The sequence below is a fragment of the Phocoena sinus genome, chromosome 2, assembly GCF_008692025.1.
Source record: "Phocoena sinus isolate mPhoSin1 chromosome 2, mPhoSin1.pri, whole genome shotgun sequence".
Classification (NCBI taxonomy): domain Eukaryota; kingdom Metazoa; phylum Chordata; class Mammalia; order Artiodactyla; family Phocoenidae; genus Phocoena; species Phocoena sinus.
In genome coordinates this window covers 160,402,627-160,430,594 of record NC_045764.1, presented here as the reverse complement: position 1 = coordinate 160,430,594, position 27,968 = coordinate 160,402,627, and the positions used below count along the sequence as shown (strand labels likewise).

The 27,968-nt window shown below is 43.6% G+C and overlaps 1 protein-coding gene across 3 annotated transcripts in view; it reads right to left on the bottom strand.

Annotated features, from left to right (window-relative positions):
• The window catches only part of FLRT2 (fibronectin leucine rich transmembrane protein 2), a 106,682-nt gene extending 78,963 nt beyond the window's left edge, over positions 1-27,719 (bottom strand). The window contains exon 1 of one of the 3 annotated variants that reach the window (XM_032624158.1): positions 27,327-27,719. The gene's annotated coding sequence lies outside the window, so the exon portion shown is untranslated. Of the gene's footprint in view, positions 1-23,899; positions 24,001-24,647; positions 24,733-27,326 lie in introns of those variants that run through there. The other 2 variants (XM_032624159.1, XM_032624156.1) reach the window with 2 other exon arrangements.
• Positions 27,720-27,968: the final 249 nt, after the last annotated feature.

Below are 27,968 nucleotides of genomic sequence, written 5' to 3'. Positions count from 1 at the left end.
CCTTTATGTGGTAGACATTATCTCCATGCTCTAGTTGAGAAAACTAAGGCCCGGAGAGACAAGTAACTTACCTAAGGCAACCAAGTACAATGACGAGGAGGGATCTGAACCCTACAGAGACTGCCTCCAGCGCTAGCTTAATCATTTCCTACAACTGCCTCTAAGCCTTGGCGCGCCCCTACAGTATAGAACATACGCAACTTAGCAGGTCGAAAATGGATTTTCTCCAAGGGACATGTGTGGTCCTCAGACCAAGCTAAGGCTACGATTCCATTTTTTTTTTTTTTTTTTTTTTTTGCGGTACGCGGGGCCTCTCACTGTTGTGGCCTCTCCCGTTGCGGAGCACAGGCTCCGGATCGCGCAAGCTCAGCGGCCAATGGTTCACGGGCCCAGTTGCTCCGCGGCATGTGGGATCTTCCCAGACCGGGGCACGAACCCGTGTCCCCTGCATCGGCAGGCGGACTCTCAACCACTGCGCCACCAGGGAAGCCCCTATGATTCCATTTTTAAAGCTACAATATTTTTAGCAATAGAATTTTGTCACTAACTTTTTTAAAATTAATGGAGCACTACCTGTAGGTGAATTTAGGGAAAGAAAGCAGGGTATTTGGGATGTAGGCTACAGCTTGTCAAAAGGTAAGTTAAATATCTGAAATTAAGCTCTTACCAATAAAATTAGTGTGCCCTGCACACACACGTACACCTAATTTTCAACCACCCAATGGGTCTTCTTTTAGAATGGCGAATACTGCAGATGAAATCCATATAGTTGTCTCTAGGATATGAAACTTTAAAAAAATTATAAATGTCCAGACAGCACTGCTTATTACTGCTTTAATTTTAAGAGAATCACTGTATATTCCAGACAGTCTTACGAAAGTACAAATCTTCTATATTCACAAGACTGAATTTATCCACTTAATAGTGAATTTCTTAATTATATGCCTTCTATCTATATTGTATTAACATCTCACTGCTAGAAAATAGAAACATGCATACATCTTTATGCTTTTTTCTTCTGCTAATTATTTTTTAATTAACTAATTTTTTTTTTTTATTAATTTATTTTTGGCCGTGTTGGGTCTTCGTTGCTGCATGCAGGCTTTTCTCTAGTTGCGGCCAGTGGGGGGTACTCTCCATTGCGGTGCGCAAGCTTCTCATTGCGCTGCCTTCTCTTTGTTGCAGAGCACGGGCTCTAGGTGCACGGGCTTCAGCAGTTGCAGCACATGGGCTCAGTAGTTGTGGATCTCGGGCTCTAGAGCGCAGGCTCAGTAGTTGTGGTGCACGGGCTTAGTTGCTCTGCGGCATGTGGTATCTTCCCGGACCAGGGCTTGAACCATGTCCCTTGCATTGGCAGGTGGATTCTTAACCACTGCGCCACCAGGGAAGTCCCTTTCTCCTGCTAATTATTAAAAGTGTTTTTAGTCATCACTTTTCTAATTTTTAATAGTTGGAGTTCTTCCCATTTTCTTCTCTCCTTACCAGATTCATTTTAAGATTTTAGATAGGAAAGAAATAGCTATGTTGCTGACCGTAGCATCTCACAGGAATTTAGGCATATTCTGACATACTAACTAGTTCATTTCTGAAGGTACATCAAGATTATTAGGGCTGCTAACCTCCTTTGGCCCCTTAGCTCAAGATCTGAATCTACTGTGAAATCTGATGTGAAAAGACTTCAGTACCTCGTCACTCTTAGATTTTCCCTCCTTCCCTTTCAATAAAGATAGCTTTTACACAGAGTAAACTAGCATACCAAGTGGTCTCTAAGGACCACAATTGCATTACCAGAATGATGCCTGTCTCCATTAGAAAGGCATTATTAGATGATGTTATAGGTCTTTAATCCACATCAGTGTGTTCTGCAGGTGTGATCTATACCCAGTGGGTGAGGGCATGGGAAGCTGATGTGGTACCAAGCACCACCTCTGACTGCAGGACAGCAAACCACCTTCAGGGAAAAAGGACCTCAGAATCAGACCTTAGCAGGCATCCAGTAGTGATGTAGAATTGTTCTCTCGACTGGGCCGAGTCGATTGAAATTCATAGCAGCACCTCTCTATTTTTAAATTCAGAAAAGAATGGCAAACATAACCATTCCTCAGATAAGTTAAACACCACACTCATATTCACAATCCTAATTGTTTGGTCAAAGTTAATGAATTAAATTTTACAAATAATGGATCAAGTAGAAATATCACAGTTTTAAGAGGGAAAGAGTCTCGGCCCTATTAGGTGAGTTGAATTCATTGTCAGCTCTAACTAGAACGTCAGGATTCAGTTAAGGAAAAGGGTTGGAGGATTCAAAATAGTTATTCAAACCACACAGACGTGGTCTGATAAAACCTCAGAGTCATCTGTATGCCACTTGCAAGCTTTGAAAAAAAATGAAAATGTAATACATCCTGAACTGTATTTCTTAGGTACACTAATATATCAGGAAATGAAGCACATAATACTTCCACTCTGCAGGAAAGGCGTCTGCACCCTGTGATCGCTCACTGACAAATGTTTATCTTCTACAATGTCTTTTTTGCAAGATGACAGTTTATTAAATCCTGTAGGAAGAACACTAAACTAGCACTTAGAACTTCCTTGTATTTGGGACTTCAATAAGTACTTGTTGATCGCTGGCTCAAACATGAATGTTTTTTTACCTAAATATATGTGGTGTCTTGTAGAGGGTAATGAAGCCCTCTAATAAGTTCAGCTCTTTGAAAAAGAAAAATATAAAATATTTCCCCCTTTCTTCTACGTGAGAATGAAAACAAGAAAGGAGGCTTGGCTTTCTGTTACTGATGAGATTTTCCTTTCAACTGAAACCCTCAAAATCACATTTGAAAATATCTGCCCTACCTTATAAGCTTATGAATATAAAACTGAATCTATGCTGTTTTTTGGATAGCTGTGTCAAGCACATAGGCAGAGCTGTGTTTTAATGTACTCCAAAGGTCCTCTGTTATGCCGTGTCTTCAGTAGGACAAAAAGGCTCTATACTTTTCCAAAATTACAATGCAGAACCACTACCAAAACTTATACTCAGGGCTTCCCTGGTAGCACAGTGGTTGAGAATCTCTCTGCTAATGCAGGGGACACGGGTTCCAGCCCTGGTCTGGGAGGATCCCACATGCCGCGGAGCAACTAGGCCTGTGAGCCACAACTACTGAGCCTGCGCGTCTGGAGCCTGTGCTCCACAACAAGAGAGGCCACGATAGTTAGAGGCCCACGCACCACGATGAAGAGTGGCCCCCGCTTGCCACAACTAAAGAAAGCCCTTGCACAGAAACGAAGACCCAACACAACAAAAATAAATTAATTAATTAATAAACTCCTACCCCCAACATCTTCTTTAAAAAAAAAAAAAAAACTTATACTCATCTACAAAGGTAACATGAGATCATCTTTCTTTTTTTAATTAATTAATTAGGATGCATCGGGTCTTGGTTGCAGCATGCAGGATCTTCGTTGAGGCCTGCGGGATCTTTTGTTACAACGAACGGGCTCTTCGTTGCGGCACATGGGCTTCTCTCTAGTTGTGGCACGCAGGCTCTAGAGTGCAGGGGCTCAGTAGTTGTGGTGTGCGGGCTTAGCTGCCCCACGGCATGTGGGACCTTAGTTCCCTGACCAGGGATCAAACCTGCATCCCCTGTATTGGAAGGTGGATTCTTAACCACTGGGCCACCAAGGAAGTCCTGAAATCATCTTTCTTTTTACCTTCTCCCTCAATCTTTCCTTCCACCCTCCTCCCTTCTCTCACTCCTTTCCACCACAAATATTCGTTGAAACCCTACTATACCCCTGGAATCTGAGGATAAAAGTGTAATTCAGACAGCCATCATCCCAAGGGGTTCAACAAGGTGAAAGGACCCTTAGATGGTCCCAGTGGCAGAGCCCACTGAGGGAGAGGAAGAGAAAGCAAGTGGATAATTGGGGCAAGTGTTTAAAAGTCGGCCACTACGAAATACCCTGTCTGCATCCTTAAGTAGATTGTATCAACACATCTCATCCTGATTTTATGTTTTGTGGCCAATAAACCTTTATCACTGCAATATCCACTGCATCCTTTTGCTCTGTCTCAATGCTGCAAAGGAGAACAGGTGTGCATTTCATAACAAAGACCAATGCAGATACCTGTAAAATCTTACTTGAATCAAAAGAAAAGAGCTAACAGGTGGAAGGTGGCTGCTCTCTCAGTGTCCCCTGCCTTATTCACTATCTATTGTGTCTGAAAGTATTTAATTTACAAAAAATCCTCTAGTTAAAATTTAATGTGAGAGTCCTAGCCTGAGCACTGCATCCAGAAATGCCATTCCTCCACAGTCTTCTAAATCTAGACCTAGAGGTTAGGCTGGTAAAATTTTCAGAGAAATAATGCAGTGGCAGAAGCATCAGATACATGAGCAACAAGATTCATTAGTTACAGCAGTGCAGGTCTCTTGGAAGGATTTCTGGAATCATTTCTTCACATCAAAGGTTTCACGATCAGCCTTCTAAATTGCTCCATAAACCGAAAGGTCTCCGTGTCTTACCTGTCTACACCAGGAAATTCCATGCTGTGGGCAGAATCATCAACAGTATCTTCATGAAACACTGGCTGAGCTCCTAGAGGGAACGAGAGGGACCACATCTCTCACAGAAGAGGCCTGTGGGATGTTCTTCTGTGATCGTCTGCCCTTGGTAGCTTCGAAAGGCATGACTTGGGCTGTTGGGTCAGTAATACAGGGACACATTAACGTCTGTTTCTTTTCCAAAACATCAGTGATGCTTGTCTTACCTTTTTTGAATAAGCCATGTTGGAAGACTTGTTAATAATTATTGAGCACATAACTGCACCAGATACTATGCTAAATGCTCGGCATGCATCTAATCCTCACGGCAACTTGTTTTTTAAAAAATAAAAACGTATTTAATAGAATTCCAAATTTGGAAAAACATATGGAAATAATAATAGTGATGATCATTACCAGTACTTGGCATTATACATGGTTTATATTTTCCTTTCTATAATTCTTAAGTGTTTAGTTTGTTTTCTAGTTATTGGATGTTGCCACTGCTATATCAATTTCTTTTTCTTTGGCATCTTTCTGCTTTACTGTTGTTGTTGATGGTGGAGTTTTTGTTGTTGTTTATTTGTTTTCTTTGTTTAATTTCTCTTTGTGTGGTATAATCTTCCATTCTTTTATTTTAGAACTTCAGGTATAGTTTTTTAATAGGGGTGAGATGTCTCTTATAAATAGCATAATACCCATTTATTTCCTTTATCAAATCTGAGAATCTCTAACTAACGTGTGAATTAAATCTACTCACATTTATTTTGATTACTTATATACTTATTTTCATTTTTTTATTAACATGATTTTTCTTTGGTTTATATTTGGTTTGGGGGTTTTGTTTTTTTTCTTTTTTTTAAATTTATTTTATTGAAATATAGTTGATTTACAATGTTCTGTTAATTTCTGCTGTGCAGCTAAGTGATTCAGTTATACATACATTCTTTTTCATATTCTTTTCCATTATGGTTTATCACGGGATATTGAATATTGTTCCCTGTGCTATACAGTAGGAGCTTGTTGTTTATCCTCAACTTTTTAAAGGAGGTTTTAGTTTTGCTGTCCCCGCTGCACAGATGAGAAAGGTGAGGCTTGTAGAGATTAAGTACCTTGCCAGGGTGCCAGAGCTGTGAAGTAGTGAAGGCAGCTACAAGCCCAAGCAGACAAGATCCAGAGCCTAGCTTCTAACCACTAACGCTGACTCCCTAGATTCTGAGAATTAAAGAATTACTGGAGGGCTTCCCTGGTGGCATAGTGGTTGAGAGTCCACCTGCCGATGCAGGGGACACGGGTTCGTGCCCTGGTCCGGGAGGATCCCACATGCCGCGGAGCAGCTGGCCCATGAACCATGACCGCTGAGCCTGCGTGTCTGGAGCCTGTGCTCCACAACGGGAGACACCACAACAGTGAGAGGCCCGCGTACCGCAAAAAAAAAAAAAAAAAAAAGAATTACTGGAACTGTCCAGTCTTAAACAAATGAAGAAACTGAGGCTCAAGACAGTTGAGAAATTTGACAGAAATCAAAGATTGTTTTTAGAGACAGCACAAAAACTAGAATTCAGAACATCTGCCCACTAGCCTATTGATCTTTTGAGGATCCCACACTGCTTGTCCAGTCCAGCTCATGACACCAATTGTTGATAAGATGACTATTTGATACATAGCTATACAAAACAGAAATGGACATGACCTTCCCCATTTCATCTTCCTCTCTGGGAATCTTTGAGATAGTGATAACTGTACACACCCCACCTACTACAGGAGATAGGAAAGTAAAATGATATAACTAAACTGAAAGCTTTAAGAAATAAAAGAAATAGGAATTACAAAAATGGAAAGGATTACGAAAAACAGTTCCCATCTTCATGTTTCCATTTCATGCTATGCTTTCTCTCCAGCAATAATTAAATTAAATCTTTAGTTATCCCATTAGGGTCCACTGCAATCCTAAATAAAATGAATCTTTTAGGGATTTCAAGGCAGAATATACATATAAATCCATCCATGCATGCACTCATCCATCCATTCATTCAAGAACTTAAGATACAGTGGTAGTTAGCCAAACACACCAAAAACTAACAATATGCTAAGATCCTACTAGGCATAATATTTTGCATAGTTTATTTCACTTAATCTTTATAAGAACTCTATAAAATATTAATGTCTTCATTTTATACAAGAGGTTGAGATAAAATTTGTAATTTGCCCAAAGTGTCACAGTTAGGTAGTAATAGAGCTGGTATTCAAACTCAGGACCACCTAATTCTAACACTGAACAACCATGCTGTCCTTGACATTCCCTCTACCTAGAGTCATGTTTGGATGTGCTGATGACCACAAAGTACTACCCCTCCCAACCCCTCCCATTAAACAGGACAAGCAGAGGTGACACGGGAGCACCTATTGCTATCACTTGGGCTCTAGAGAGTTAAATCATAGAGTGATATGAAAGAAAACAACAAACACTGAACTTTTTAATGAATTCTCAATTACTCTCCATTGGAGAAAGCTAAGAGCTACTGTAGGCAGAAAAGGAGATTCTAGGAGGTTATCTCTACCAGCGGCATGTCTGTGCTCCTCTTAAGCTTCCAGTCTACCTCCATTTCCTAATTTTTCCAAACAATCCCATTCCTTATATCACTTCAATTATGGCCTAATGGTCCTGTTCAGGACATTTCACAGATATCAACTAGCACTCCTCCATCAGCAACATGCTCTAAATCTTGAAGAGCAAAAGAAATACGGGACTTGAAGTTGCAATTCTTTCATCTTCTTGTTAGGAGTTCTGGTAAAAAGGTGGAGTCACAATCACAGCCAAGCTACCATTAAATGAAATTAGAGATTTCTCTTGACATTCCATTATTTACAAGTCTCTCTTTCACTTAAGGACAAATAATCATCTGGATACTCATTTCTTCAGGAATCTATTTGCTATATATTTGCATAGAAATCCCATTAATTGATCTAGAAATAAAGAATCACGAAACGAGAGTGGGCAGTGACAAGCCAGCTTGTTTGCACGCCTGTCATCGGAGACCAAATTTAAGCTAAACCATCAGGATAATTATTTATGTTATCTGAAAAATCGCTAATGAAGGAAATACTACAATTCTCCCATGAGATCCCTTCCAAACTTCCAAAGTATTTTATACAAGAAGATCAAGATTTCCACACAAAGAAAAATACAATTAAGGATAAGCGCTATAATTGGTTTTTAAGGGTAAAAAGAAGTCATGTTGTACAGATCCTTCTTTATCTGCTAACATGTGTTTTCAGACGGCAGACAAGCCTTTAAACTGAAATCTAAGTGAAGCTGAAACAACACTGACTTTTTACCAGAAAATAAGTCTACGAATATAATTTCTCATGGCTGTGGGGTTTTGATATGAAAAACACCTTCATAACTCTGGATGACACTAATATTACGCTGAAAAAGAAAACATATTCATTAGCCAATTATAATCACATTGGTCATTCATGTTAAATGAAATGTGCCTCACAACCCATCATATTTTCCACAATGTGGTCCACAGTAAAATTATTTACTAGATTTGCCTGTTTTGCTTCCCTCTTAGTAATAGCTTTCATTTTGCTGTTTACCTGTTTCCTGACAGACATTCCCTAGGGTTCTTGAAGAGTTAATGTTCATTCTTAGAAGCTCTTACTTGAGAATTTCACCTAGTGGAAACATACTGCATCGTCCCCACAGAATATATTATGAGTGTTGCCATTTTCATGTTTATAGTGATAAGCTAAAATTTAGTAGAAAAATTCTTTTTTTGCCTGTTGATAAGCCAGACTCCTCGGCAGGCAGTCGTTTTTAAGAGCTCTTTCTTTGAGTAATTCCTTTCTAATAATCCATGATACCCAATGTTTTTGAGGTGATAAGACTGCTGGAGAGATTTCTTTTTTTTGCAGAAGCAAAGTGTTTTTAAGAGTTCTAGAGCAGTGAGTGTCCTAATTGAGACAGAGTGATAACTATTTCTTAAGATATCATTTCCTCTTCTGGACCCCAGACATAAATACTGTTATGGAGAAATTGGGCAAGAGGCAGTGTTGCCCCCACAGAAAGATCCTTTAGGGAAACAGTGACATAGTATTACAGAACTGCCTTATCTCTGCAGGAAAAAAATAGCCATTTATAAACCACAGCACTCATATTATTCCAAGTTGGAGTGCAAAAGGAAGGAGAGCTAAGGCTTACTAGTACTTGATGTGTGTCAGGCATCACCTAATCTATTTGTCACAGTGATCCTGTGAGATGCATATTATTTTTCCTCCTTTTAAAAATGGAGGAAGTAGACCCAAGACGAAGAAACACACTCAAGTTACCCTAGGTGGTTGCGGCAGAACCAGATTCAAAGCCATCCATGTGAATGCAAACTCCATGGCCTTCCCACTACAACCACCCTCTGTCGTTATGCAGCTCCCTTTTTGAAAGAATACAATTATGGAGATAATAAAAAACATGTGATTGTTGCATTTTTCAAAACATCCAGATGTCTTCAAAGATTCCAGTAAGCTGCAGTCTGTGGTTCTGCAATACTGCAAGCATCTCTTTCAGTATAAACCATCACACCGCTAATTTTGGCTATCCAGCCTCAGTAATAAGAATCCAGCTCAACATAATCAAGTCTAATGCCTCTGATTATTTCTATTTGCTCTTGCTTAGAGGTCTGGAAAGACTACAGATTTTACAAATATAAACAGAGGGTTCATGGTGCTGTTGGAATGTTCTACCTTCCTGTTTTCAAAGCAAGAGTGCACTGCTTTGACAAAGTGTTCCACAGAGGGAACAAGGGAAGCTTCTATTAGATAACTTTGAAATTCAAATGCATGAGTTATTTCTGCAAACTTGTGTTAATATTAATTTGCTCAGTATATGTTGATGGAGATAGAGACTTGTGCTATAAGTTTCAGAGGTAGGTTGGAGTCAGATACCTGAGTATCTGGTATGGATGGATACCAGATAGAGTATCCTCAAACATTTACTGGGCATGGCCTTCTCCCTAAAGGAGCTCACAGACAGTGGACACAAAGCGCCAGGTAAAATTTTACACCACAATGAGACTATTATAAAGATAAAAGTGAGGGCTCACCCTACATTTAGTTCAGAAGAGAAGATTAACTTTCTTTGGGAAGATAAAGGAAAGGCACGGAAAGAATGGCCTTGAGTGTCAAGCTTAAAAGTTTAGCCTTGGGCTTCCCTGGTGGTGCAATGGTTGAGAGTCCACCTGCCGATGCAGGGGACACGGGTTCGTGACCCGGTCTGGGAAGATCTCACATGCCACGGAGCGGCTGGGCCCGTGAGCCATGGCCACTGAACCTGCGCATCCGGAGCCTGTGCTCCGCAACGGGAGAGGCCACAACAGTGAGAGGCCCGCGTACTTAAAAAAAAAAAAAAAAAAAAAAAATGTTTAGCCTTGAGTCTGTGAATAATGGAAAGCAGTAGCATCCACCTGAAAATGAGGAAGAACAGCTGTGGTGTGCAAGTCAGGGGAGGAAAGACATACCTGGGTCTAACTGCAATGCAGCCAAAGTGAAAGGGCAAGAAGGACAGAATTTTTGAAAGATGCATAAAACTAGTGACAGAACAGTTGAAAGTGAGTGAAAGGCAGTAATCAAAGATGACTCAAAGCAGTGGTTCTAGACAGCGGATCTTGTTTAATAAAGACATATGAATTAAACAGAGTGAGACTTTGTTTAAAATGACATACCGACATTGAATTCCAACAAAATCGAAGTGAGTTCACCACTCCTAGTGGAGAGGGAAGAGTGACCCTGGGTCGCAGGCTGATCCTTTATAGGTCTGTGCATGGTCCAAAGAGACCAGGCAGCCATTTCCAGCAAGACCGACACTGGTCTGTTTCAGTTTCTTCCACGTGGCCTGATCACTTCTCAGCTGCAAACTGCAGAGAGCAAATGCTTCGGTTCAATTTAGCTCCTCAAACATTTGTTGGGCAAGGCCTTCACCTTAAGTGAGCTCACAGGTAGTGGACACAAAGCATTAGGTAAAATTTCTGCCATACACAGAAATAACACAGAATTCACCAGAGGGCCAACAGAGCTGGTGTTTGCATGTGGCCCTGGAGCTGGGGAGCCGCTTATCAAACTGCTACGACACGTGGGCAGAGTGTGCTTTCATACACCATCCCATCCACGAGCCCATCTAAACTGACCCAACTCAGAAATCATCTTATGCCACCCCATCCACAGAAGTCTCATGACAGATGATGGGCATATGTGGTGACAAAAGAACACAGAAACAGCAGCAGCCATGGTCTAGTTGCCTACAGGGAAATGAAAGAATTAAGCAATGGATCACTTAATTTAGACAGAATTAAGAATATTTATACAGAACTAGGAAGGACAAATAATTGCAAATTCATAAGATGCAACGAGAATACATGCAGAGATGAGGGTATCAGCAGAAAGGGTGAAAAAAGAGGGATGGTCAAAAATCAAATTCAACTGGGTGACGACTTGTAAGCACTGGGCTTATGTTCAAATTATCAACTTGCAACAGCATTTTCCAGACCATCTCTGGGTCATTTTTTCACCCAACAGGGTCTACCACCTGAGCAATCACATAGATTTAGAAAAGGAGAGGATCTGATCTATTTATAGCACAGTCAATTCTCAGTCATTTCCAGGTTCTCTCAGAAACCTCTCACTCTATGTTATTATCTGCCCTTTGGCCATTCCATTATCCATTATCACCTCCACAGGGAAAAAGAGGAGCATCTCAAATCAGTCCATCTACCTATTTATTAGTAGTGCTGGTAAAAGGGTAAAGACAAGAAACGGAGAGTCTGCTCTCCGATAACCGACTCCTTAATCACCAGGTACTTACCACAGACTTTCATTAGTACTGAAAACATGCTAGAAGTTGTCACACTTTATTTTCTAATTAATGACTCTTCTCTCTTCCCATTTTATAGAAATGCACGGACAGACCCAAGAAGTGCTTTCACTCAAAAATGGCAAATAGCAAATAATTACTTCTTAGATAGTTACCTATTAAAAAGTCAAATATGGAAATCTGGACCACATGCTGCCTAGTGGAGGGTGAGCAGTCATCCCGGAATTTGATTTTAAGGCATGGAAAAATAAAGTTAGAGTGGATTTTGGAAATCACCTAGTGCTCGCCTATCTTATAAAACTAATTAATGCAGTTACAACATAAGATAAGCAATCTGACGCAATTTGCTCTACTTCAGTTTCCCTGTGTGTAAACCGGGGTTATTAGCAGTATTTCTAAACAGAACCTCTTATACAAGGTTTTGGTGAATATTTAAACATGATAATATACATGAACTGCATAATCAATACAATTACCGCTGTTAATTATTATTACTACTACTATTATTATTATTATTAATCCCCCTAGATGAGAATGTGACCTTACTGATACCCAGCACGATTCAAGAATCAGGAAAGCGTGTTGTTTCTAAACAGCCCCATAAATTAACCCTGTAAGATCCTTGGGGGGCGTTGTGATTAGCCCCTAGAACTCAAGCGGAGTGCTTTATCGAAAGTCATCTCAGGTCATCCATGGGTCGCCTATTGGCATGGAAAGTGTTGCCAGTATATAGACAGCCCAGAGGGGACCAAGGGTTAAGGTGTGGATATATCAAAATGTGCTCCACTATCTTCTACTCTTTTAGCCACTGAAAATTTTGCTTAAAAAGGGGGAGGAGGGACCAGAGTGTGTTTATGTGTGCATACACCACCCCAACCTGCAAACAAGTCCTCTCTGTCTATCAATCGATAGTCTACCATAAAAGCAGCAAGGTGTTAGAATTGTCTCTTGGCCAACAAGAAGGACTTGAAGTCCAACTTCTGTCGCTACTGTGATCACATTAAACCATGCAAGTTTAGAGTGTGTTGCAACCTTTGCATGGGCTTTGCTGCATTCAATTTGCAAATCATGAGGACTAGGGTGGATCCTGCTTTGTGGAGACGGAGTGACTAAGGATCTATGATCTCTAGACTTCCTTTCTCCTCTTTGGAGGGCCCTCATTCCTCAGATATTGCCATCAGGAAATAATGTGCCTAAGATCTAATAAACAAAACAAAAAGGAAGAGCAACAACATGAAAAAGAGAGCAAATGCACAACAATCACAAGTTCTTTGCTTTGCTCTCTTTAATTCTGTCCGGAAAGAGACACAAAGTTAACACTATAAGTTAAATTTCTCATTTTATGGAAACCACATCTGCGTGAACATCTACTTAACTGATGGTTTTACTCGGTGCCAAGAGAGATACTTCATCAAGCAAAATTATTCCTTCTTTAAACAGATCTTCGAGTGTGGCATTTGAAATTGCCTCTTGTGAGGTTTGGAAAGCTTGATGCTGATCAGGTTTGGGTTAACCAAAAGGCTTTTGCCTGACAAACCTTCTTACAGTAAGGAAGAATGGTGGTGGTTGTATTTTTTCCCCACTGAGCCACCAATCTACAGGCATGGAAAACACTTCTGAGGAAGCAGCCCCTATCACTAGATTATGAATCTTCTTGTTTTCCAGAATTGTCCAGTACAATTATATACTTATTCAGTCAATTACATTTGTGCAGAACCTGGGGCATTAAGCACTATTGTTAGTACCAGGGAGATGGGATGAATGAGCCAAGGTTTTGGGGTCTACTGGGAGAGACAGACACATGAACAGACACGCTACAGTACAACACCAACGGGGAACTAATAAAGTGACAAACAAAATGCTCTAGAAGCCCAGAGAAAGTAATGACTAATTTTGACTGGGAGGGAATGTGCCATTCCTGTGTGTCTTAAAGGAAAAGAGTTTGCCAAATGGAGAGTGAGCAAGTAATATTCTATGTAAAGGGTAAATGGCATGGGGAAGGCTAACTATCAAGAGGCCTTACCATCTTTGGAGCATGGGTGCTGGGGATGGGTGCTGGAGAATGAGGTCTCAGTGATGCTTGGGACCCAGATTGTCATGGATCTCATGTGTCATGATAACAAGTTTGGATGGGCTTTATCCAGGGGGACAGGAAATCCAAGTCATAGGACTAGTAATGCAATGTGATTTGCTTTCTTAGGGGATTAACTCTGGGGACACCAAGAATGGTACAGACAGATGGTAGAGAAACCACACAGGAGACTGTGGCTACCAAGAGTGAAACCAGCCCTGACATCTGGTCCCTCAGAAGGTTCCCCTAGAAGAGTTGGGTTAATGGAGCGATATTTCCTATGTGGCAAAATATATGGGAAAAATACTTTCAGAAATTCACAAGTTACTCTAAAGCAGACAACTATAAAACCACTGAGTCTCTGGGTTGGAAAAAATTCTAAAAATTATCAGTGAGTGATCTCCAATCCCAGGAACTTTTGAACATCCACATTCCCAGGCTTCATCACAGACTTAAAATATCAGGGTCTCCAGGCCTCAGGCCCAGAAACGTGGATTTTTAACCAGCTCCTCCAGTTTTTTAACCAGTTCATTCAGATGAATGAGTCTAGTTTGGAAAAGGGCAACTCTAGGTCAATCCATTAGATTTCCTGGGGAGGAGGGATGAGGTCTTCTTTGAAAGAGTATCCCAAATGCTCAGAACAAAACTTAGCATGGTGCCTGGCACATGGTAAAAAATCAACCTTTGTCAAATCCCCAGTTACAAGCTTGTGACTTGAATGGATGTCTGCCTTGCATTCCTTTGGGACTCAGAGATTATGAGAATTGAGTTTTAAATTCCATTGCTGTCAGCACTATTTGACTGGTTCCTTACCTATTTGGGTAAAAAATATATATATATATTTTAAACCATTTCCCAAAGAATTTTAATCTCTCTTACATGTTCTAAAGAAGCAAAACAAGGTCTTATTGTTTTATGTTGGGTGGAATGTTGGTTCTAAGGCTACTTACTAAGAAGTGAAGAGCTTGCAGAATACACTCTAGTGCCTGCTTCTCTTCTCCAATGTGATTGATTGTATGTATATGTGTTGCATATATATGACGTGATTTTAACAGGAAAACCTCTGTGTTTCCAAACTTGGAAACTGGGGGTTCCTAACATCTTCTTAAATATAACCTTCCCACAACAATTTATAGATTCATAGTACTAAGAAAAAAGAACCAAGTCTCAACTGCTCAGTAGAACGCAAAAATTATACTATATATACATGTAATCATAATGAAATGGAAAATAACCCCAGCATTGTGTATTTGACCAGTGCCTTTGAGTGCTGTTCAGGAGTGTCTCACACAGAAGCAGTAAGAAGCTCTTTTACTTAAATTAATTGAAAATGGCTTTCTGAAAGAAATTCTTCCACACGGAAATGATAACCCAAGAGCATCATTCTGATTCGAGCATCTACCATTACACAAGCAAGGTATAATCATTCTGTAAGCACAGAATAAGCATTATATAAACAGAGCAATGATTTACATGTTAATCTTCTACAATAAAATATCTTCTTGACTCTGCCAAGAGTCATGTGTGAGATGGATTGTGTGAAGCAAGTGTTTAAAATGAATTCTGATAAAAAAAATCTCCGTAGACTGGCAGAGGCATCATAACCTCGGCTCACTGTGTCCAGGGTCACAGTCTAGACATGGGGCTTGTTGCAAGCTGCAGGTACTGTCACCCTGGAAGGGGGCATGGAGGTGAATGGGGGGGCGGGGTGCCAAAGGCTATGCTTTCAATGACCAAAAACATTGCAAGTCAGGTAGGACTCAGCTGACACCACCTTCTGATTCCCCAAACTGAGGTCTCTTTTCTGCCCCCTGTCCCTTCCCTCTGTGCCCTCTCACACTATCAGCCCACACTGTATCCCACTAGCCATGAGCCCATTCTGCCACTATGTGGAGAGCACTTTCCTTTGCTGTCCCCTCATGCTCTGTTACGTGCATAAATAACGAAACTGTCTTTTGCAGAAGCTGTATCCTGTTAATGAACAGGTTCAAAGGGTCAAAAGCCTTCTTCGGGATTCCAGGGCAATGCAGAGGTATGTGTAGAGGGGGCGAGTAACATAATGGAATCATTATCATTTCAGAGGGAGAAGGATCTGCGGTCAGCATTTATTAAGTTTCTACTGTGTGCCAGACAGGCAGATATTTTACATAATTATCTCAATCCTCAGAAGAACAGCTCTGTGACTAGAAAGAATTTCCTTCCGGGCTTCCCTGATGGCGCAGTGGTTGAGCGTCCACCTGCCGATGCAGGGGACACGGGTTCGTGCCCCAGTCCGGGAAGATCCCACATGCCGCAAAGCGGCTGGGCCCGTGAGCCATGGCCGCTGAGCCTGCGCGTCCGGAGCCTGTGCTCCGCAACGGGAGAGGCCACAACAGTGAGAGGCCCGCACCGCAAAAAAAGATAAAATAAAATACGGCATTGTTTCTCATCATCAAAAAAAAATAAAAAATAAAAAAAATAAAAAAAAAAGAATTTCCTTCCATTTTTCCACTTGAGGAGACAAAGACTAAAAGATATATATATTTTTTTAAATTATTTATTTATTTTTGGCTGTGTTGGGTCTTCGTTTCTGTGCGAGGGCTTTCTCTAGTTGCGGCAAGCGGGGGCCACTCTTCATCACGGTGCGCGGGCCTCTCACTATCGCGGCCTCTCTTGTTGCGGAGCACAGGCTCCAGACGCGCAGGTTCAGCAGTTGCGGCTCACAGGCCCAGTTGCTCTGTGGCACGTGGTATCTTCCCAGACCAGGGCTCGAACCTGTGTCCCCTGCATTGGCAGGCAGATTCTCAACCACTGCGCCACCAGGGAAGCCCTAAAAGATATGTTTAAGGTGTGCCCAAGTTTACACAATTAACAAGGGACAAAGGCAGCATTAGAACCCGAGACTCTCTCTCCAAATGTAAAGCTCTTTTCATTAATACTCTGTGCTCCTGGCACTGTCTTCAATCATGGATGAAACTGCCATGCAGATAGGTTTTATGTCTTCCTCTCTCCTCACCAGCCTGGGTTGCCTCTGTGGAGGGATCCTGCATTACCAATGTTTGCCTCTCCATGCCTGGTGCATGATGAGTAGCAAAAATAATCTCCTGAGTGTATGAAAAAGCTTTCTTCATCGTCGGATGTATACCTTCTGCCTCTACAAGAATAATATCTCCTCATAAGTACCACGCCATTCACACAAAAGTATAGTCCCTTGTTACAATGTGTGTGTTTATCTATTTAGGGTTTCCCTAGGACCTATTTGGAAGTGAAAATCTCCAACCAAAAATAAGTTGGGTTATCTCACTGTTCTATTATATTATGGACATCTGGGCTAAATTAGCACCACCTAGCATAAGGGCAAAGTAGTACTCCCATCCCATAGTATCTAAGACTTAGATTTGTCTGTGCATTTCAAAGACACACACAACCATATACTACCTCTCCCATATGTACCCACAGGTTCTTCTCATGTTGTTAGCAGAACTCTTCAGAGTAGCAGCAAACATTCTTTCTTCAAATATTATATCATTTGGCACTGCCAGAACAAAAGGTATTCAGACTAATTTTTTCAAACTATGAAAATGATTTGTCATGTAAAAATATAGTTCCGTGGCCAGGTCCTTTACAAGGTACTACTAAAATGCTAATCAACTTAAAAAAGAATAAAGCAAGCGTCAGAGCTCTGGCAAACAGAAAATCCAGAACTAAAAAGAACACTGTCCAGATCCAGAACACAGATCCAGACTGTCATACATTCAAATCACTGATAGGAACATTCTCTTCTGATCAAGAATCATGACCTAATCATACGTTTTATAAATACACACTTCGCATATGTGTGTTTTCTGCAGGCTTCAATTAAGTAACTTTAAAACAATTAAACCTTAACCTTTACAAAGGCCTACATGTAGACAAATCAGGGAAGTAAAATAAACATGCTCAACTCTTGGAACATTTAAAATTAAAAGTGTCTCCGATTTGATAATTATAAAAATACAACTGAGCAAAATAGGAAGAAACAAGTTGTGAAGAACTGTCCCACAAGGGCTTTGTGACACCCACAAGTCAAAATAAGGCCAAGCTTTGGAGACTGTGTTGTTTCTTAATAAATGAGGCCATTTATTGGAGGCCTCCAAACTACTGACAGTCTTTTGCACTGGCCTGCCTTATTTTGCAAAACAAAAGTCTGAAAAATCATCATATACTCTAGTAATGACTGTGTTTTTGCAAAAGGTTCATTTGGATGGCTAAAGTATAAAGCCATCATCCAAAAAGAAACAACCTTACTTCAGGGAATGTTGACGGTTCCTTCCCAAAAGATCCCCAGTGGAATCCATCTGTGATAAATTCATTTTCCAATGTCAAGCCAAGCTGTCAAGGAAGGAAAGTTTAGCCCTTGTGCCCAACTCACCACGGAAGAAGATCATGCACCATTAAGTGAAAGGAGGGAGTGATGTAGAGGACCACCAGACACTTTACTGGTTGGGTGGTATCCAGAACACTCACAAAAACAAAAGCTCCTGGAGAGCAGGGCACTCTGTCTTGGTTACCCTTCTATTTACATAAAACCTAGAACTATCCTAGCACCTGACAGTCCTGCAGTGATAAATGTTATCAATCTGAATAATGCCTCTTTATGGGAATATAACACTGAATTGTTATCAAGGTATTTTCACACACATTAATCTTATCTGACCCCATAACAACCCTGTTGAACTCTGCAGAGAGGAAATTAAGTCTCCAGAAGATGAAGTAATTTGTCCAAGGTCATCAGTGTAGAAAGGAGTGTGCTGACATGAGAATGCAGGTTTTCTTCCTATAAATACATCTTCTCTTTCCTCCAAAACAGCCTCCCTATTTCTCATTCCCCATCACAGTAAAAGTCCCAAATCACAAAGCCGACCTCATAAAATTACTCCCATCCTAACAGGCAAACATGCCTCTAGGATAATGGGGGAGAGACAGTGAAGTGTTATTTTAAAATCAAAATATTTACACAATCGCAAGATTTTTTACAGTTTTAATTTAAGAAATTTAAGAAATTTAAGAAATCCAACTCTGATCATTTTAGGTGAGTTCATAAAGAAGGAAACTTCTAAACTGTATCAGAGAATTCAGCATCTATGTAATTAAATGTAATGTTCATGATTTTGTACAAAGTCAAATGGTTTAAAGGAGGGCTCTGTGCAGCCTTAGGTAGCCTTCAACTTCCTTCTGGCTCCTATTACCCAATAAGAAGCCAGGAGAGTGGGGCTTTCTCAGACCAACTCACAGAAGAGGCAGTTGTGAGGAATAAATGAAATACTGTTATGTGAGAACTGGAAAACATAACAGAGGAGGCGGGTGAATGATCAAGAGGAATATGTTTGAAAGTCAATGTCATCCCTCAGGTCCTAAACAGAATTTTCTGGAACCACTATGTCAAATGTTTATCCAATCTACTCCCTTAACCTTCAGCACCTCTTTGTCTAATATCTATGAGGAACATTACAAGTTCCTGCATGATTCCCTTCTTCAAAATATTCGAGTCGAAGCTCTGGAGCAAAGTGGGAGAGAAAACTATCATAGAGGTTATTCTGACACTGGATTTTCATGAAAGTGACACCCACGGGCAGCTGGGGCTAAGAGTGACACCAGCACGTGGGCCTATTTCGGGACTGATATAAGTCTAATGTTTTCCATTCAGACCTGTGACCTCTGTTGACTTCAATGGACCATATATTTGTGAACTAATTTTAGGAGTCACTGTTCTTTCACTCCCCGTGAAAGGAAGTTTCAGTGTTCTGAGGCCTAATAGTATCGATGAACTTGGAGACCTGATATTTTTCGATGGGTTTAAATCCAAAAGCCCTCAGGTTCTTGAAAGGTTCAGCTGGAAGATTCTTTTATCTGTGTGTTGAAAGCTCTAATAAAGAGAACTGAAATACAGCACATGACCTGTGAACTGAGGGGAACAGAGGACTTTTTGCCAAGTTTCTCGCACATTCCCTTAAAAGCAAGCTGGGAAGAAAGTGAGAAAAACTGCCCAGTTCTAATGAGCGCTGAACGGGTAAGAGCATCTGAGATTTATTTTGTGAATGCCTCAAAAAACGGCTGAGGTCTTCAACCACTAAACTGCCAGAAAAATGTGTGCCCTTATTGAGCATCCGCAGAACAACTGATCGGTATTTAAGAATCATGAATGTGGCCTTTTGACTTCCCAAATTATACAAGGATATTTTCTTTGACCTTCCCTATGACAGATCCGTAAATGATACTGCTTTGTTCGGACAGCACATGGTGCTGTTCGCTTCTGCAGAAACACATCCCACATTAAATTAAGTTAGAGGTGGTATTTGAAAAATAAATAAATAACAGAGTTCCAATTCACTGCAAATGGTACAGGAGGCCAGTAAGTGGGAAGCCTGCAAGAGAAGGACTTCTTTTAGAAAGATGTTTTACAGGACTTTTTCTGCATCATTAACTCCTCTGGAATCCTGAACATAACATGATGAATTTCCCGAGAAAAGTAGCTACTGTTTAATTTTGAATCACTTCAAAGAGCCACATTAGAAAGAATCAAAGAAAACCAAGAAGACCAGTAGATGCAAAATTCACCAAGGGAGAAAAAAAAAACCCATGAAGGTTCTAACAGATTTTGACCATGTACTGAAAATACTGCTGATTATTTTGCCAATACAGTGTTTTACTGTTCCATGTGACTGAAATAAGTCTCTGTATTCATTGGAACACAGGATATTTTTATTACAATATTTGTGTCAGAGTCCTTTAAAAAGAAACATATTTCAAACCTTGAAAAGAATCTCTGTCCTAAAATGGTCCTTGATGTTTACCTGTGTATGTTTTACTATAAACAGATATTTAATTGGAGGTCACATTGCTGAAAGGAGTAAAAAGGTACTGATAGCCTTACTCCTAGCCCCAACATGTAGTTTTAGAAGAAAAATATAACTTAAAAAAAGCAAAGCAATTTGTGGAGGGTAGGGAAAAGTAAGAAAGTTGGGGTGTTATAATAGTTGCTTAAGTTTAGTAATAATAATAATAATTGGTCTTTTTAAATGTCTCTGGCATAAAACCTGCCCAAGGGAAGAGAAAGCCTCTTAAAAATTCTATATTCCCAAATACCATGAGATCAAAAACCATCTGGAAAATGCCAGATAATGGTATCTGCCCACTTAAGAAAGTCAGTAAACTTTGTCTTCAATTACCATTTAGGATAATCAACTCAAATGGAAATTTTGATTTGAAAACGCTCAGAAGACAAAACTGGATTAGGAATCAGATTTTAAAAAGTCTCCTTAAAAGACCATCTGTTTATAGACACCATTCTCACACCCCACCTCGCCTCGCCCTTGATCTGGACCATAAGTTCACAGCAGAAGCACAGCTGAACTTAAAAAGACATACATGCACTGCTACTGTGAAGTCTAGAGCCCACATGTATGTTCCGGGCTTGTCTCAAGTTTCCCTTGTTACATAAGCACTTCAGGGCAATAAAATTTCACTTACATCCAGCAGTATTGTGAGTCTCGAAACATTAGTCTACCTGACTGTACTATCCTTTTATTGGCAGTGGACAGCACTGGTGTTTTATTTATGTTGATCACTTTGTCAATGCTGTATGGAATAACCATTTAGTAGCCTATTAGCCTGTAACATTTTTATTACCGTCGTTAAATATCATTACCCATTCTGAACCCTGTATTAGAAATATCAAGTTCGAAAATCTAAATACTCAGAACTACAGAGCTGTTGGGTTCTCCCCGCACACACACATAATCTGTCGACTCTGATAAGAAGAAAGAAAAACAATGAGTGCTCACTTCTCACAGACAGAGGTCACTAATGGCCTGAGTTTGAATCACTGTGGCAGAAACCACAAAGTTAGTAAAGTCATCTAGTGAAAAATGAACTTGAATTGAAATTAAAGATACCAAAAGATGGTTATCCAGAAAGGTCTAACCGGAATAGAAATAAAATTACATCACCTTGACTTTTTTCGAATCTTCTAAGTCGAGCAAAACCTAGAGCCACCCGGCACCCTTGCTGTTTTTTACCTTCAGACACTAGGGACCGCAGAAGTGGCAGTTCTTCCTTGTAGAGTACGAAGCTGAAGGGTCAGATCAGATGCTCACACTGGTTCTCTACAGAATAAGGCTTCTGCACTTGTACATACCTGAGCCTTTCTTGAAACCATAGCTTCAAACTGGGAAGATATAGGATTGCTTTTGGGAGATATGTCTAAATCCTAAATCAAACTCTCCAGCAGGCCAGAATATAAATGTAACGGGTATCAGAGGAGGTTCAAATTAGATCCAGGCGGTCAAAGTCAAACTCAGACTCGGATAAGAGCACATCATCTGAAACCTAGCATACAGGAAAAATCATGCCTGCTTTGGGAAACCCAAGGCAGCCCAGCATGGTGTCATTTGGGAATCTACTTCTTCTGTTAAAAGCATCCCCTGGAATTTCTAAAACTGCAATGAAACTACTGAAGTGTTAAGACACGGGCATTTTTTTTAAAAACCAGCATTCCTTCCATGCTAGGTTTGTAATAGGTCTGCTACAGTACAGCTAGCTCAAGTCCTTTTACAATTTCTTGTACCTACTGCCAGAGGCATGGACTAATGTTTGAAATTTCATCTCCCAGCCTCTTCCAGTCACAGATATTTGCAGCTCAACATGACAGTATGGTGTTGCACTGTCACCTGTGATTATTAAAAATCCGTAAATGGTTTTGAGGTTTCTGGCGAGGCGAGGAAGAAAAGTTGTATTTCGCGGACTAGTGACACTGTGGGAAAATAAGCAACTTTTCATGCTATGCATGAAAGATTGATTACCCAAAGATTGATTTTCATCTAACATGGTGGCCTGCCGATCTTATGTATCTGGTGCATGTTGCTCAGTGATTAAAAAAAAAAAAAAGTCCAGTTCTAACACTTCAGATACTGACCTAAAATTTTACATTCATACTGATTCATACTGCAACAACCAAATACATGCCTGGACAAATGCCAACCTGCATTCTATTTACCTCAAAATATTTGGGGGATCCTTTCGTTGGAGATGTAATAAGGTCATACCGCTAAGTCCACAGACAATATCAGTCCCGATATGGAAGGTAGCCTTCATATTACCTTTTGCCTGGGAGAAGTTAGACATAATAAATTTAGCAATAAGCCTGTGAGCCAGTGGACATGCCCCAAAGCTCCCTGACCCTGGGTGATTAAAGAGTCTCCCAGCTGAGTGGGGAGCAATAGCTCCCATTTAGAAGATGCTTTGCACAGCAAATGCAGCATGTAAAGAAATCTAATCAGCACCTTGCACTCCTGTGCGAGCATTTACACGGATTTGTGCTTTACATTTGATTAGCTTACTGTAAGCTTTACAAGAGATTTTCCTGCACTAAAATTAATCAAAAGCTCTTGGAGACTGATTTCCATTTATGAGAGAAGGCACGATGAGTTTCCAGGTGAATAAATAATGATCATAATAAAGAAGACAGAGCAGCAAACCTTGAGCTGCTTCGAAACTCAAACTCGACTGGGGGAAAGGGGACGTCGGGGAGTTGAGGCTGACACCTTTTTGCTCTCGGAGTGAAACGCAGGAGCTATTTTATTAGCGTAAGAAAGGCTGCTGCCCAGGAAACGTGACTGTTTTCTCTCCGCTGCCCCCGCCTTAGTGCACAAACGCGACCACTCACTCCCCCCAAGCCCCGGTGCATCAGGCCACCGAGGAAAACCGGCCTCTCCGCAACACCACTAACCCCCTAAACACACTTGGCTGACGATCACTGCAAATTCACACCGTCAATGGTTAACGTGTTTCATCTCACCCTTCAACCAAAATGTGACTTCGAAAGTTCCTATTTTATGAAGCCAGAGGTGAATGGAAGGAGGGAGGGAGGGCTCTTAGGATGTTAAAAAGGGGAAGGATAAATTTTCCCCTTTGCTTGAAATTTTCCCACTCCCCCCCATTTGCTTTCCTGCACCAGCTAAACTGGGTAGGCGAATGAGAGTGGGTTCGTATCATTTTTAAAAAGATACTAAATAAGGATGAGAGAGTGGGAGGGTGAAGGTGGAGTGAGTGAAATCTACGCATCATTTCTCTGGAATGAAGAATACTAAAAGCCACTGAATAAACATTCTAAATTTCCTCCGAGCTACAAGATGAGGCACCAGCTGGGGCCGAGGGCTCCCATCCATTCCCGGGCGAGATTCGCCTCCCTGCACAGCTGCCCACTCTGCGCAGAGAAGCGCCTCGATCCCGCTCTAACGTTCCAGTAGATCTCCCCGTGCTAGTTGCCCATTCCCGGGATCTTCAACTTCGCCTCCCTCTTACTTTCAGCCAGATCTGGCGAGCGTCTGGAAAGGCGCTAGGAGGAAGCAGGAGCCCAGCAGGCAGGCAGGGAAGGAGAGGGTTGGGGGTGTGCGTTACCTGCGAAGGTTCTAGAGGTCTCCTTCCAGCCCTGGTAGTAATCCCGCTCAGCGTCGCGTCCTCCCCCAGATCCAAACTTTTGCTCTTTCCTCCGGGTGGTGGCGGCGGCGACGGAGGCGGCTGCCGGAGCCCGGCCCTGTCGCCCGCAGCGTCGGGGCGCCGGGATGCGGAGGCCGGAGCCTCAGAGCGGCGCGCGCCTCCCCGCAGCCGGCCGGCGCCCGGGCGCCCCGCTCGCCTCGCTCGCTCTCGCCTTCCTCCCCTACGGAGCCGCGGCATCGTCTTCCCCCGTCCTCCAACACCTCCGCCTCCAGGGCTCGAGCATGCCACTTTCTCTCGGCTCCGGCCGCCGCGGCCCCCGCCTCCTCTTCTCCTCTGCCTCCCCCCTCTCTGCCTCAGCAGAGCCCACGAGTCCCGAAAGAAGGCGGGGGAGCCGGGAGGGCGGCGGAAAGCTGCCCAGCAGCGCCGGGGCTCCTCGGACACGGAGGACCCCGGGGGGCAGCCGGAGAGCCGGGCGGGTGCGCTCGCCTCAGACGCCTGTGCGCCGACCGCGCGGAGCCCGGCGTGGGGCGCCGCGCGGGGTGCGCGGGGGCGGCCGCGGGGCTCGCTCCGAGGGCTGCGCCGGCCCGGCGTGGGTGCGGAGGCTGCTCCGACCTTACTGCCTCCTCGACCCAACCCGGCCCGGCTAATGTAGGCGCCGCGGCCCCCACCCCCACCCCCACCCCATCTGACACTCCCGGGAGGTGTTTACAGTAATGAAGGCGCGGGATCGCCTCCGCCGCTCCCGCACTCCTCCTCTGCCTCGGTCCCTCGCGCTCTGGCGCGCTCCCCTCCTCGAGTCCTCTTTCTCTCCCTCCCTCCCCTATTCCCTCCCTCTCGGAGCCCCTCCCACATTTCTGGTTTAAAGAATGCTTGGGAGGCGCGGCTGCAACTCAAAGCTTTCCAGGAGGCAAAGTCAGCCTCGGCTTTTAACCCTGTCCTGCCTGAAGAGAGTTGCAGCGCGAGCGCCGAGGCTAACAACGCGGATGCCACCCAGACCGCGCACGCCTTCCCCTCTCTCTCTCTACCCTGCACCCTCCCACCTCCAGCTCTGAAGGATAGTGCCACCATCTGAGCGCCAAAAGTTGATTTCCCCCTGCCCGCCCGGGGTTGTACTTCTAAGCCAGAGGATCTATTACTTAGACACTGAGAAACGATCGAAACGTGACATTAGAGGGTAAAAATATATAACAAGTCTCTCAACCAAGATGGCGTAACTTAAAATGCAGGCAACCTTGGTGATTTGCCCCCCGCCCCATCACTGATCCCGGATCTTCTTAAATAACTCAATAGGGAAAATAATTCGAAGTTTCATATAATTATTTTAAGCCACCCATTTTCCTCCTTCACCCTGGCCGCTGGAAAGAGCGTTGTTCACTTGCCCCATAGATTACAATGAACAACCAAATTCAGCCTCAGAGATTTAGAAAACAGGTTTGACAGCGGGGGGGGGAAAAAAAAAACCTCTTGATTTGCATACAGGCTACGTTTCCATTTCGCAATCTTTTGCAAACGTTAAAGAGTAATGCAAGGAGAACCAGGTGCACGTCTCTTTCTTGAAAAAGGAAAAAAAAAAAAAAGCTTCTGGTTTTCTCCTCTCATTTCATTGCCGCTCCTCCTGCCTCCAGTAAGTTGCTGTCATGTTTGAACAAGTCTGGAGAGAGGCTAAATCTGAACAGAAGAGGGAGAGCGAGTTCGCGCCAAGCGCTGGACTGCGCTGAGACGCGCCGTCGGTGGGGCCAGGCGAGAAGCAACCAGCGAGCTGGAAACTGGCTTAGGACCAACTCCTTAGAGATCCTCTCGGTTATCGCGGCAGAAGTGTTAGGCAGGGGCGGTGGCCACAACCAGCTCGGGATGAGTTCTCCGTCCTCAGTTCAAAGTCTGAGTCACTTGGCACCACTTTCCTAATTGTTTTTATTTCCTTCGCATCCCCGTTGTGTCTACCGCCTTCATGTTTTTTGAGCGCCTAAATCATGTTAAGCGGACTTGGAGAAACGCCTGATTTGCCTCTCAAACACAAACCACTCACGGATCCACCCAGACGCACGCCCGAGACGCACGCTGGCACACGCGCGCACACACGCCCCCGGGTCGTGCCCGCAGGTCGCTCCTCCTGTTGCATCTTGAGAAGGTGGCTAGGAAAATGCTTTGACTTACAGATGCAAAGCCGCTCTTCTCCCCAAACTCAGTATGTGACTAATAAATATCGGGTGGGGGGAGAGGCTGAGGGAGTTAATTGAACCAGGACTGACAGTGAGTGCCATCTTGCTGGGAGGTTCCAGGAGTAAAGCGCCACGGTCGACAGCAACTGTGGCCTCTGCCTCCACCAGCAGCTGCCGCCTTCCGGAGCCCCAAGGGCTCCAGGAGTTAACCGGGCATCAAGTGTGGGTCCAGCCCGCCCCAGTCACCCTCTTTCCGGATACTTCCTTTCCCTGGTTAGTGCCCGCACCTCAACTAGCAATCTTGATCTTGGGCCTGATTACAAATGAGAAGCGACCGATACAGCGCTGAAAGCGCGAGGACGAGCCCGGGACTGGTCTGCGTGGCGGAGGGATCTTTCCAGGCGGCTCCCACCCCTCCCTGGGACTCCGTGGCAGCTGGCGAGGCTCCACTCCCGCGCTCCTTGCTGTCGCCTCGCCCCTAAACCCAGTGTTGGGAGGCGTTATCCACCCCCTCACCGCGTCCCACGCACGCGGAGCCGGGAACGCAATCCCAGTTCAGCCTGGTGGGCTCCTCCCGCCTTCACCGTCACCACTGGTGCGCCTGCAAGACACGCAGGCCGGAGCTTAGTGCCAGGCCACTGAAGACCAGCAGGGCTGGAGAAAGACTTTGGGGAAAAGTAACCCCTTCCCCAACTCGAAGGAAAACGAACCAGCACCCTCCGCATCTTCTTAGCCACTAATGGATCCCCGATTGCAGGCAGGGGGCGGGCTGGTGGTTTTAGACGCAACCGCTTGATAATAACGCTGGTGACATTAACAGCAGATGGAGTGGGCGCAGGGGTGGGTGACTAGGGGATTGTTACTCTTGGAAGTTAGCATTCATTCTGGGGCAATGAGAGGTTGAATTCAGGCAAGCTTAGTGAATCTAGAAATCCCAATTTTGGATCGACGCTCCAGCTGGCTAGCTAATTTGCGTTTTGACCCAGAGCTCAGTTAGGAAACTCCTTAGAGGAGGTAGATTCGACCTGCAATTAGACTTCCCTTCCCTAAAATCAGGGGCGAGTTAAGCAGTCTGTTCTTTCTATGGATGAAAGATAAAGCCTAAAACATCCCACCCCAATGACCACCGCCAGCTGATTTATAATCCCCCTTAAGAAACCTCGTGGTTCTCGCTTAGCGGCAGCCAGGTCAGTTACTGGAAACTCCACCTGGCGCCTCAGTCCCTTTACCTGGAGGCCGCGGCTTCTCTCTGTGGGCTCATCCGAATCCGACAGGGTCTGGGAGGTGGAAAGGCAAGAAGCTGGCTCTGCAGCAGCGGGGCTCCCGGGGCATGGTATTTTTTTAGGGGTCGCCGCCAAGGTCCCTCCTGCCCATCGTTGAGAACTGCCAACCTGCTCCCCGGGCTGCGTGGACACGGTGGCGGCCGCGGAGCTGCCGCCTTGCAGCTCCCTGATGCACGGGACCGAGGGTCAGAGACGCACCCAGGGCGGGAGTCGCGCAGCGCCTGGCTCGCAGACTGCGGCCACTGGTATTATCTCCGAGCCCCCGTTCCTCTTCGGTGACAGTGGAAGATGCCAAACTCGCAAGTGACGGCCACAGGTTTCGAACGTACAACTAACTACAAGGTACCCAGCCTGAGACTGTAAGCTGTTTTCCCCCTCCCCCGCCTCTCCCTCCTACCAGGGAGGGAACTAACTTAACCCTGTGTGCGCCCTACACTCCCCGGAGAAGCTGTAATCGACCAGGAAACCGCAGGCGGCGGTTCCCGGGGAAAGAGCTTTGTTCACGTGCGATTCTAGTGGGTGTGTTGCTGTCTGGGGGCACTCGTGTAGCAAGACGCCAGTGGCAGGTTTCCAGCGCCAGACTTCGGC